Below are 12191 nucleotides of genomic sequence, written 5' to 3'. Positions count from 1 at the left end.
ATTCTATGAAGAATAGAATACTTGGAAGAAAAGATAACTAGTTGATATATATTAGGAAGCAGAATTATATTCGATATCAATTAGAAGATTATCTTGTAACTGTGTAGCATATAAACACAGACATAGGGTTTACACTATATGTGTTTTCTTAATCAAGATTATTATTCATTGTAACCCTAGCAGCTCTCGTGATAAGTTGTTCATCACTGAGAGAGAACAGTTCTTTGTAACAGAGTTTATTGTGTTGAATAAAATCCGTGTTCTGTTACTTGAGTTCCTATATTCGATTTGATTGTAGTAAACACTGTATTAAACCCCCTTCTACAGTGTGTGTGACCTAACACACTTTTTCCAGTTCTTCTAGACTGTGAATTTCTACTATAGATATTGTTTATAGTCTCAGAAGAATCTCTAATTGGTGAAGGTGTCTTGCTTCCCCATAGTAGCTTTTTCTTTTCCTCTAAGGACAGTTCTGGCATATCAAAGTTTGTGTCCTCTAAATTAGGATTTGTGAAATTAGCTTGTATTTTATTTGAACTATCAAAAACTTGAGTAATATCATAGGTTGTGATTGGTTGAGCTTCAGCAATTATTTCTTCTTCAACTTGAGCATTGTCAGAGGTTGTTACCATCTTTAATTTCTCATCCCAATCAGCTCCAGGAATCATCGTTCTTCTTTTGTGAAACTGAATGGCTTCTTCTTCTTCTTGAATTTTTTCTCCAACAACATCATCATAGGCTACAACTACTAAGAAGATTGAATCCATTAGTGTTTAAGGTTTTACAACCTTAAATGCTGATTTCTTTTTAGATTTTGCTTTAGGCTTTGACTTTGATTTCTCACCAATCTTCTCATTCCCATTATAACTCCTGTCAACATTTAAAATTGGTTGAGACCTTAAAGGCCCTTCGACATCAGTTTGACTGACCTCCTTGATCACCATACCCTTTTTAGGTCTACTTCCAGGAATATCATCATAAAGTAATACAACATCAGTATTTGCTATTTTCAAATATTTGTATTCTTCCTCCAAAAGCCTAAGTTGTTCTAAATCAACTCCAGGATTTTCTCTTTCAAAAATTCTTCTACTCACTTCAGAATTAAATGCTTGAATATTTGGATCCTTGTAGAATAGAGTTATTTTATTATCTTTCAATTTCACTGTTTGTAAATACTGACTTGCTTCAGCATCAACTTCCATCTCCAGAATGCGTTGGTCTTCATCAGCATTAGTGATTTTCAGAGATTGTTGAGGTGTAATCACAACCAGTTCTTTATTCTGCACAGTCTTAGAGACTTGTGTTAGGGGGAAAACACACACTAATATTCACGCAAGTATACGCGTTCAGAAGTAGTGTAATATATAAATCAGATTCGTTCCTACAGATACTGGTTTAGGTTAAGTTCAATTTATGCACCTATGCAACAATTTATGGTTATCGCTCAATGCTAAGACAAATAACAAATTGGGTTTTTATTAAACTAAGAGATTATACTAAATAACATTAACTAAGAGAATTGAGGTTGAATTACTATATATGACAAACATGGGATTCTAACTTCATTAAATACTTCATTCAATAGCCTTATTGTTCTTAACCTTAGCATGTAATGGTGATGACACTAATCAGATAACACGAAACTAGTAAGCGCCAACTTTCTTTGTACGAATACCCTACTACCAAGCATCCACAAAAAAGATAGAAGTTGAATAGACACCAATTATGCTTAGTCCTTATATGTCTATAAGAATTGAAAACATAACGGTTTAATGCACAAGTTATCTATCGTGATTACATAGGGCAAGTAAGATGGTTAAAATTACCTACGAATCATGCATAACAAATACATGAACATATGCTAGCATGGCAAGTTCTAAACCTCTATATTCACTATTGCTTCAATAGAGATTAACACGCTATCTTATATGTTAACTACGCACATAAGACGAATAAGCACAACCAATACTAGGATATCAATCAATCACCACACACCAAGATATTGAAACAAATTAACTATAGAAATCCATAAGTAAATCCGTTAGAACCCCACGATAACGATTAGTTCATAATCGAACTCATCATCACCATGGGTTTCAATGAAAGCATGGTATAAAATAAGGTCTTAATAAACTGAATAATAATTAAAGTACGAATAAACGAGATCTAGGTACAACAAGAACGAAAATGAGCATCCAAAGTTATAACTAATTCAAAGAATCATAAGTTGAAAACAAGATCTTCTTTTTCAGAGTTGTTTTGTGCTTCTAGGTCTTCTCCTTGGTATCCCAATCTTTCCGGATGATGAAAACCCTTTTTTAAGTATATATAAGCCCATATTGGACCTGGACCCTTAAAATCGTCAAATTCCACTCAAAAAAGGTTTTTCAGCGAAGTCAGCCGCGCATCAGTACGCGGGCGCCTGGCACCAGCAGGCGGGCGCCTGCTAGCACGCGGTCGCCTGGCACCAGCAGGCGGGCACCTGCAGCCTTTCTGGAAAATTCTGATGAATCTTATTTTGCCCATAACTTGAGTTTTACTCGTCAGAATTAGGCGATTCAACTGTCCATGTGAAACTAACGAGATTCTCTACCACTTGAAAATGGCATTGGATTCCAAATCTGATCACTTTTCATCATATTTCCTTTAAAAGCTCCTTCCTTCATTTAACTGATACCTGAAATGCAATAACACAAAAATACATCAAAATACCAACAACTTGAGTCCAAAACACCAATTTAAGCTTGTAATGAAGCGTTCCAAGTGGATATAAAATCCACTTGTCACACCCCCAAACTTGAATCGATGCTTGTCCTCAAGCATAAACAGACTCAAAACTACAAAATAAACCTAATGCATGAATGCAACTACGTGAGTGCAACTAAATGATAATGCAATCGATCCCCTCAGAATAACCATAACTAAATGAATAAGCCGATGCCTCTAAGAATGCAATGACTTAAAACAGAGTTCGAATGAATCCCACAAACCAACTCACAAACCAGAAACGTGCGTGTGTGGAATGCTTAACAGATGTCTCTCGATACTAGATCGATAACCATAACTTATCTATCATCGAAACAATCAAAAGTTTATAAACAGAATAAACGTTAAACACATAATGACTCACAACACCTCCTTTCTACTAGAGTTATACAAGGATTCATGCTATTATTGAACACATAACAAAGATGCTTACTTGACCGTGCAATGAATGAGGTCCCAAAAGACTTATACAATAATACCCATATAGCGAGCGTTAGGTTAGCGGATCCCAGACTATAAAAAGCCTTAGGTCACTAAGCACAAAGTCCCCTAAGAACTTAATAACTCGAGTATTAAAGAGCTCACTCTTGATCAATTATGCATAAACACATAATTTTTTTCTTTTTTTTCTTTTTTTTCTTTTTTTTTCAATAATTTCTGAATGAGTGCGTTTCGCTCCATCTCATTCAACCCTAGACTACTCATAAAAATATGAGCCGAGGCTTACACCAACTAGCAATAAAATCCAAGTTTTTTCCAGATAAAAAAAATCAGTGTTTTTATGTCATTACGAGAATATCAAAAATTCTAAATATAACCAAGTGATTAAATCTCAACAACAAACAAGTATGGTCATGATCTAGAACAAAAGCAACCCTATAAGACTTTGTGAAAATATTTGTTTCTGGCATGCAAATCAATTCATTAGGACTTAAACATCCCTCTATTCATCATCACCACACTCAAATCAACATCAACTTATCAAATATCATAGTTCATCTTAAGGGATCATGCTAAATATGCATGCAAATGCAACTATATGAAATCACATAAAAACAAACAAATATTTCCTAAATGAACAATCATGCAAAAATATGAATGAACTATAACTAAACATGCAATAGGAATCTATATGAATCTATATGGACACACACACTACTAATCCTTACATTATCACCCCAAAACTTAAAATTTTCAATGTCCTCATTGAAGGTAATAATAAGGATTTCAGGCATAGCTAGTCATCGAAAAGATCACCCTCCTCGGGTGGAGGATCAGGTGGCCAATCAACCTCGACACCAGTACCGAAAGCGTGTGTCAAATCTTCAGCAAAATATCGGTGGATGACATGCATGGCCTCCATACGCCTAGTCAATCTTATATATTGTGCATCATCAACACCAGTCCTATCAACTGCCTGTGGTGCATGAGAGGGACCATCTGTAAGCACGACAGAAACCGGACGGTCACCCTCTACATCGTCAAAAGTATATCCCAACCCCTTATTAGGGGGTGCACCTAAGAATACATAACTCAAGTGATCTGGTAGTGGGTTGAGCTCAAGTGTGGGAACATCTTCAGTCGACGGCTCGAGACGTTCCTGAGAAAATTTTCAGCTCTGCTAACCCAAGAAAATCGAATGGCATATCCAACTTCCTCTTCCATGGAGGTGCATTTAAAACCTACAGTTGCTCTGCTCCTTCCTTGTCATCAATAACTGATTTCCCCATTAAGGATCTCTCTAAGGTCTCTGACTTTGGCAATTGCTCAGGCTCTGAATTTACTACAAAGTCGACCCACTCTAATTTAAAGCACTCCTCTTTAGCTGTGGGTAACTTTATTTCCTTGAACACATTAAAAGTGACCTTTTGATCGTAAACCTTCATCGAAAGCTCTCCTTTTTGCACATCGATCATAGTTTGGCCTGTAGCCAAGAATGGACTTCCCAAGATAATGGGAATCTTCTTATCTTCCTCGAAATCAAGAATTACAAAGTCAGCAGGGAAGATGAGTTTATCCACCTTGACCAAGACATCCTCCACTATACTTCATTCAATAGCCTTATTGTTCTTAACCTTAGCATGTAATGGTGATGACACTAATCAGATAACACGAAACTAGTAAACGCCAACTTTCGTTGTATGAATACCCTACTAACAAGCATCCACAAAAGAGATAAAAGTTGAATAGAAACCAATTATGCTTAGTCCTTATATGTCTATAAGAATTGAAAACATAATGGTTTAATGCGCAAGTTATCTATCGTGATTATATAGGGCAAGTAAGATGGTTAAAATTACCTACGAATCATGCATAACAAATACATGAACCTATGCTAGCATGGAAAGTTCTAAACCTCTCTATTCACTGTCGCTTCAATAGAGATTAACACACTATCTTATATGTTAGCTACGCACATAAGACGAATAAGCACAACCAATACTAGGATATCAATCAATCACCACACACCAAGATATTGAAACAAATTAACTATAGAAAACCATAAGTAAATCCGTTAGAACCCCACGATAACGATTAGTTCACAATCGAACTCATCGTCACCATGGGTTCCAATGAAAGCATGGTATAAAACAAAGTCTTAATAAACTGAATAATAATTAAAGTACGAATAAACGAGATCTAGATTCAACAAGAATGAAAACAAGCATCCAAAGTTACAACTAATTCAAAGAATCACAAGTTAAAAACAAGATCTTCTTTTTCAGAGTTGTTTTGTGCTTCTAGGTCTTCTCCTTGGTATCCCAATCTTCCCGGATGATGAAAACCCTTTTTTAAGTATATATAAACCCTTAGTGGACCTGGACCCCTAAAATCGTCAAATTCCACTAAAAAAATGTTTTTCAGCGAAATCAGCGAAGTCAGCCGCACATCAGCACGCGGGCGCCTGACACCAGCAGGCGGGCGCCTGCTAGCACGCGGTCGCCTGGCACCAGCAGGCGGCGCCTGCAGCCTTTCTGGAAAATTCTGATGAATCTTATTTTGCCCATAACTTGAGTTCTACTCGTTAAAATTAGGCGATTCAACTGTCCACGCGAAGCTAACGAGATTCTATACAACTTGACAATGGCCTTGGCTTCCAAATATGATCAATTTTCATCATATTTCCTTTAAAAGCTCCTTTCTTCATTTAACTGATACCTGAAATGCAATAACACAAAAACACATCAAAATACCAAAAACTTGAGTCCAAAACACCAATTTAAGCTTGTAATGAAGCGTTCCAAGTGGATATAAAGTCCACTTATCAACTTGCCTTCTTGATCTCCTCCTTTCTCTACCTTGTCTAGATTGATTAGTGGTTTTAGATGTACCACTAGTACCAATTAGATCTCCACCTTATCTCTTTAGTACTAACTCATTCTTACTTCCTCCTTTATCATTACCTCTAAGACCATCCTCGTGATCAGCATCTTTCAGCTGGAGCTGCTTGTATTTAGATTTCAACACTTTCTCCTCCTTTTTGGCATCATCACCAAGCAGGAGGGAAACAATGAGCTCCATAGACTGCTGGACCTCATCCAGTTGACTTGACATTTTGTCTTGAGTAGCTTCCAACTATAATTGGTTGGCTTCCATTTTGTTTTGTCTATCAATGATGGGTGATAACTTGTTGAGAATTGGTTAAGTCAAGAATCATGATCTGTCTAACAATCAGGATATGATCAACTGCTGTGATATGATTATCTGTTGGAAGCTTCATTTATCATCCGTTGACAATCTTCAGTCATCCGTTGATATATACAAATGATTATCCATTGAAGCTAAAGCATATATCCATTGATTAGGCTATCCGTTAAAGAATGACTTGGAGGATAAGTCAGGATTGCGAGATAAATTAGAAGGTGCTAATTTATAGGATTGTAGTTGATTTAGATATGTATAGAAAGTGTTAGTATTATACTATAACATATCTTGTAATTTATAGAGGAGTGATTGTAGTTGTGTAGTATATAAACCCATAATAGGTTATCACATTATGTGGTGAGCATAACTCGAGTATTCACATAACCTAGAAGCTCTTAAGAATATTGTTCTAGAGAGAGTTTTGTAACAGTTTATTAAAGATCAATATAAACCGTTATTTGATTAATCTGTTCTTACTTTACTTCCCTTATATATCGATTTGTTAAGTAACTGTATCCAACCCCCCTTAAACAATTACTTTACTGGGCAAAAAGTGGTATCAGAGCGGTCAAATTAACTATTAATTTGCAAAGGTCAAGATGTATGGAAGTAAGTATGAAAGCATGAAAATTCCCATCCTGAAGAAAGCCGATTACTCTACATGGAGAGTAAAGATGTTGATGTTCCTTGAAGCAATTGATGATGCATATGTTGATATCATCAAAACATGACTCCTTACATTATGGAGACTGTGGCTATGACACCAGATGTTCCTGGACACTATGCCAGGAAAGAAAAATCAAAGTGGACAGATCCAGAAAAAGCTACTATGCTTAAGGATGCTAAAGTCAAGAATATTCTGCACAACAGTTTGGACAATGTGATGTCAAACAGAGTGATTGCCTGCAAGACTGTAAAGGAGATATGGGATGCCTTGGAGACACAATGCCAAGGTATAATAGAAATAAAGAAGAACAAAAGAGTTATTCTTGTGCAAGAATATGAGTAATTTGATGCCAAGCTGATGAGTCAATTACTGACATCTATGATAGATTTTTGACACTATTGAATAATATATCATTAGTTGGAAAAGAATATGAAAGAGAAGACTCAAACACCAAGTTTCTGAGAGCTCTTCCAGAAGATTGGGATACACAAGACTCAATAATCTAACATCAATATGATCTTGATTCTATGACTCTGTATGAAGTTTATGGGATGCTAAAAACTCATGACTTGGAGATCCAGCAAAGAAAAATAAAAAGGGTCAGAAGATGAAAACAACGGCTCTTAATGCTGAGACTCATAAAGGCAAGGAAAAAATGAGTGAGAGGTCAAGAAGAAAGAACATTGTGGAATAGTCAGATACTGATGATGTATCAGATACTGACACAGATACTGACGAGGATTCTGAGATTGATGTGGATGATCCTCAAGTTGCTGAAATGGCTGCAATTGTGATTCCTGTATTTTCAGAATTATTATTATTAATATTTGAATATGTTTATGTGATTTTTTTGATCTGAAAGGATTAAATGGTAGATTTTTTATTCATGTTTGACGAGTTCGTGTTATTAAATGATAATGTGCTAATTGTTAAGTGTTGTATCGATCTTTGTTAATTTCTGAAAATATTTACTTAATTGTATTATTTTTAAAAGTTTATTTGAAAGCCGATCATTTTATTGATATCGGTAAATTGAGTTCGTTTTGTAATCTTAGGGGTTGAGTGGATATTCTGTCTGCGTCAAATATTTTATTTGGTATTTTTCCAGGCCACCCTAATAACAGGTGAGTTGAGAAAATATTTAAAAGTAATATTTTACTGCTATTTTGTTTCATGTTAAATGAATTATTATATGTTTAATATTATTTAAAAATGTATCTTGCCATGATTTAAGATGAGATAGATTTTTGTGTGGTCCCATAAGGACCAAAATATTTTTCGGATACTCGTTACGTGTTTAAAATGCATTTATATGGGATTATACGCGGTCTGGACGCGTGTCCAAGCACGTTTTTATCGAGGTTCATGTTTTATCTTATTTTATGTGTGTTTGCATACATTATATGTGTTTTCGGGGTATTCTATTAATTTATGGAGTGTTTCGGTTTCTCAAAAATTAACGGACCGGGACCCTACCGGGACCTCAAAGGCCACCAAATTCATATTTTTATTTTTATAAAATCATACATATTTCAAATATCCATTATTTTTGCATTTTTGGATTATTCATAATTTTTGGGGAATATATTTAATTGATTTAAAAATTATTCCCCATAATTATTATTTTTGGGCCTAATTATTTTAATTAAGGGATAAAAACACCCTTAATTGATTTTGGGGTATTTATTTTTCTAAAAATATAAATAGCTGAAAAACTCATTTTTTATTCATTTTTATCAAAAATTCAGTAAATAGAAAATAGATTTTTTGGGGTATAATTTGTTCTTGATCATATATCAAGTGATTCCAGGAGCTGTGATTTTTGGATTTTGGAGCTTGAATAACCGAATTAAAGCTCTAATCGAGCCCTTCCCGTTGAGATAAGAATCATCAACCGAGGTTAATTGATTTATAAATTCGATTTTTCTTGTTCTTGAACTTGAAATTTGTGGTTTGATTTTTAAGCTGTTTTGAATGATTTTGATGTTATAGATAGTTTCCCCATGAGTTTTAGGATCAATCTACGTATAAATTGTGATTGTTTGATTCCGTGAATAGCTTAGTTGAGTTTTGTTTTAAATTCATTTTTTAAATTGATTTTCAGGATTACTGATAAGTTGGTGATGGATTTTGATTATGTTAATGGATTCCCTGAATTCTCAGCTTTAATTCGAGCTATAAATCGCCGAGTTTAGTGTAGAAACCGACGAGTTCGTAATCACCGGAAAATGTTGAACGTTCGCCGACGTTAATGGAGGTAGTGGTCGGAACTCGGCATATCAGGGTTGTTTGTTAATGATTCCGGTTGGAACGTGACGTCTGGGTTGCCAGGAACGTGTTGAGATAATAACATTAGGATGAACGAGCCGTTTAAACCCCGGCCGGAGCTTGCAGCGTCCGTCAAGGTCACCGGATTTTGGGTTAAAACCCAGATTCTGTCTGGTGTTCTTGAGGACCCGGATGGGTTCTTAATAACCCGATTTCAATCCACCATATAACCCGGGTTTGATTCAAAAAGCCCCAAACCCAAATCCAAATTTCTGTTTCTGAGATTTATTTTCAAATAAATTCAAAAATCATATTTTTAATTCCTAAAAATTATTTTAATTTCTAAATTTTAATTTGGTTAATTATTTTAATAATTAACTGAATTATTTTAAATTCCAAAAATTACTTTATAATTAATTGATTATTTATAAATTTAATTAATTAAATAATTCATTTATTCAATTAATTTTATTTATAAATAGTTAAATAAAGTATAATTATTTATAATTAAGCCAAATAATTCCTAAAAAATCCTTTTGAGCTTTTAAAGATATATTTAATTATTTAAAAATCAATTAATATTACTATAAATTGATTTATTCTTATTTTATTCTTAATAAATAGACCGTTCGTCAGTTTAATACGAAACGAACGCGTCTTGACTCAGAAAAATATTCCGCTTTCATTAAAAATACTTTTGAGACCCAAATTCCTTTGTTTCGAAAGGTCACTTGTTTTGGGAGTCGTTCTGAGTCGATTATTGAGTGATAAACCATATTTTTGACCTGATTTCAGTTTTAAACGTACATAGTCGAATGTTTTGACGAACCAAGTCATGTGTTATATAAATTATGTGATACGTGGATTATCTGATTACGTGCTATGTAAATTACGTGCTATGTGCGTCGAAATTCTTATGTTGATTGTTGTAATTATGTTTGGGCTAGTGTATGGGTAGACAATAGGGTTTTGACGCGTAATTCGTCGAGTAATTATCATTTAAACGATTAAGATGTATCTTTTAATTATAGATGCAGACTGTTCGAGTTGATCGGGACCAGACATTGGAATGAATGAAATAGAATGGTATTGGATATCTGGATTCTAGTAGTCGTAGGAGCAAAACATCAGTGAATTGTTGAAACAGAAAGACGACGAGGTCATGAGATGTCAGGATGAGATAACTGCGATGTTATGAGTGTGCCTAACTGCTAAATCCCAAAGGCAAGTTTCCTACGCTATTCAAATTACTGAATAGTTCAATATTTTACATATCCAACTGCTTATGATTATGCAAATATTGCTTTTCTATTCTCAGTTCAGAATAGACAAATGCTTTACATATCGCTGAGTTAAATGTTTATCATGCAAGTACTCTCTGCTATTCTAAGTTCAGAATAGTTAAGTATTTTTACTTATCCAAATATCGGATTTATAAATGTTATATACTTTGAGAATATAATGGTTTTATTGCGAGTATTCCTGCCAAGTTAAAGGGGGAATAAAATTTATAAGGGTGTCAACTATTATGACCCCTTTCAATAAAAAAGTTTTAAGATTGGATGGTTACTGGTTATAGTGTAGGTGACCGAGACATCGGTCCAGCTTAATCTTGCAAGGCGAATATATGCATTTTCTGGAGCCCTATAGGTACAGTATGTGTAAGAACCCAAAATTTTGACATCGGTAAAATACCTTTATGAATAGTAACCTTGCGGTTTAATAAAAACTTTTTTGACCACACTATATACGAGTTTTTAATTTAAGATTCCGAGTTAATATTGTGATTATACATACCAAATGAGTGTATGTAAACGCTATTATTTTTCGAAAGAAAACGAACTTCGAAAAACGACCGTATCTATGAACCATCAAGGATTACGAGAATCACAATATAATTACAAATTTAAAATCCTATAAATTCAAATCCAAGTACGATACTTCAAAGTATAAAGGACCTATAAGAAAGGATTTACCCCGCGAACCGCTTACGAAGATTTATTACGAAAATATATAAGCGATTAAGCAAATACGTAAGCGAACGAATAAACAAACCAAAGCGATGCAAATTCTATGAAAATATAATTTAAATAAATTAGCAATTAATTAATGAAGATATCTAATTAAATTAAAAGCTAGTACAAAACAACTTTCCCTAAAATGAGGATTCTTGTTTTTTTTAATCATGATATAGCTTAACAATTGGTGTGCAAGCTAGGCCTAGACTTGGAAAAAGAAAGGCTTGTTCTATAAACCTTAGGAATAGACAAAATGCATACAATTTCCACCACATTTCCAAGAATCAAGCCAAGCAATTCTCTCTCTCCAAAAACACAATGCTGGTTTTCAAGAACACCATGGAAATAAAAATTCATATCTCATGTTCTACTCATTCAAAAATCACTAAATTTTTACCAAACCTCTTCCATATCATGGATAAGTCACGCATCAAATTTCAAGCCCATCCATGAAGTTTTGAATTTTATAAAAATGTTTGAAGTTGAGGGTGAATAGTAACTCAAAAAATCACTAACTTGTTTTCTTGATTTTTTATGGAAGTTTAAGGCTCCTAAAGCTAGACCGAGGCTTCATCAAGGATCTTAGGAATTTATTAAGTATTAAAAAGCTTCAAGTAAGGTATAAACATTCATCCAAACTTTGTTTAAGTTTTAAGTTTCAAGAAAAGTAAGGATCTTGGATATAAGTATGGTTTTGATGATTGATTTGATATTATCTTGATGTTTAGTTAACTAGTTTTAAGGTTGATTATTGTTGCCTCAAGAATATGATGTTCTTGAGAGAAGTTAGTGTTGAGATGATTATTTGATGTGCTAGATCACACAAC

This window comes from Apium graveolens, unplaced genomic scaffold (genome assembly GCF_009905375.1).
Source record: "Apium graveolens cultivar Ventura unplaced genomic scaffold, ASM990537v1 ctg361, whole genome shotgun sequence".
In the NCBI taxonomy this organism is placed as follows: Eukaryota; Viridiplantae; Streptophyta; class Magnoliopsida; order Apiales; family Apiaceae; genus Apium; species Apium graveolens.
Note: the sequence above shows the minus strand (reverse complement) of the source record.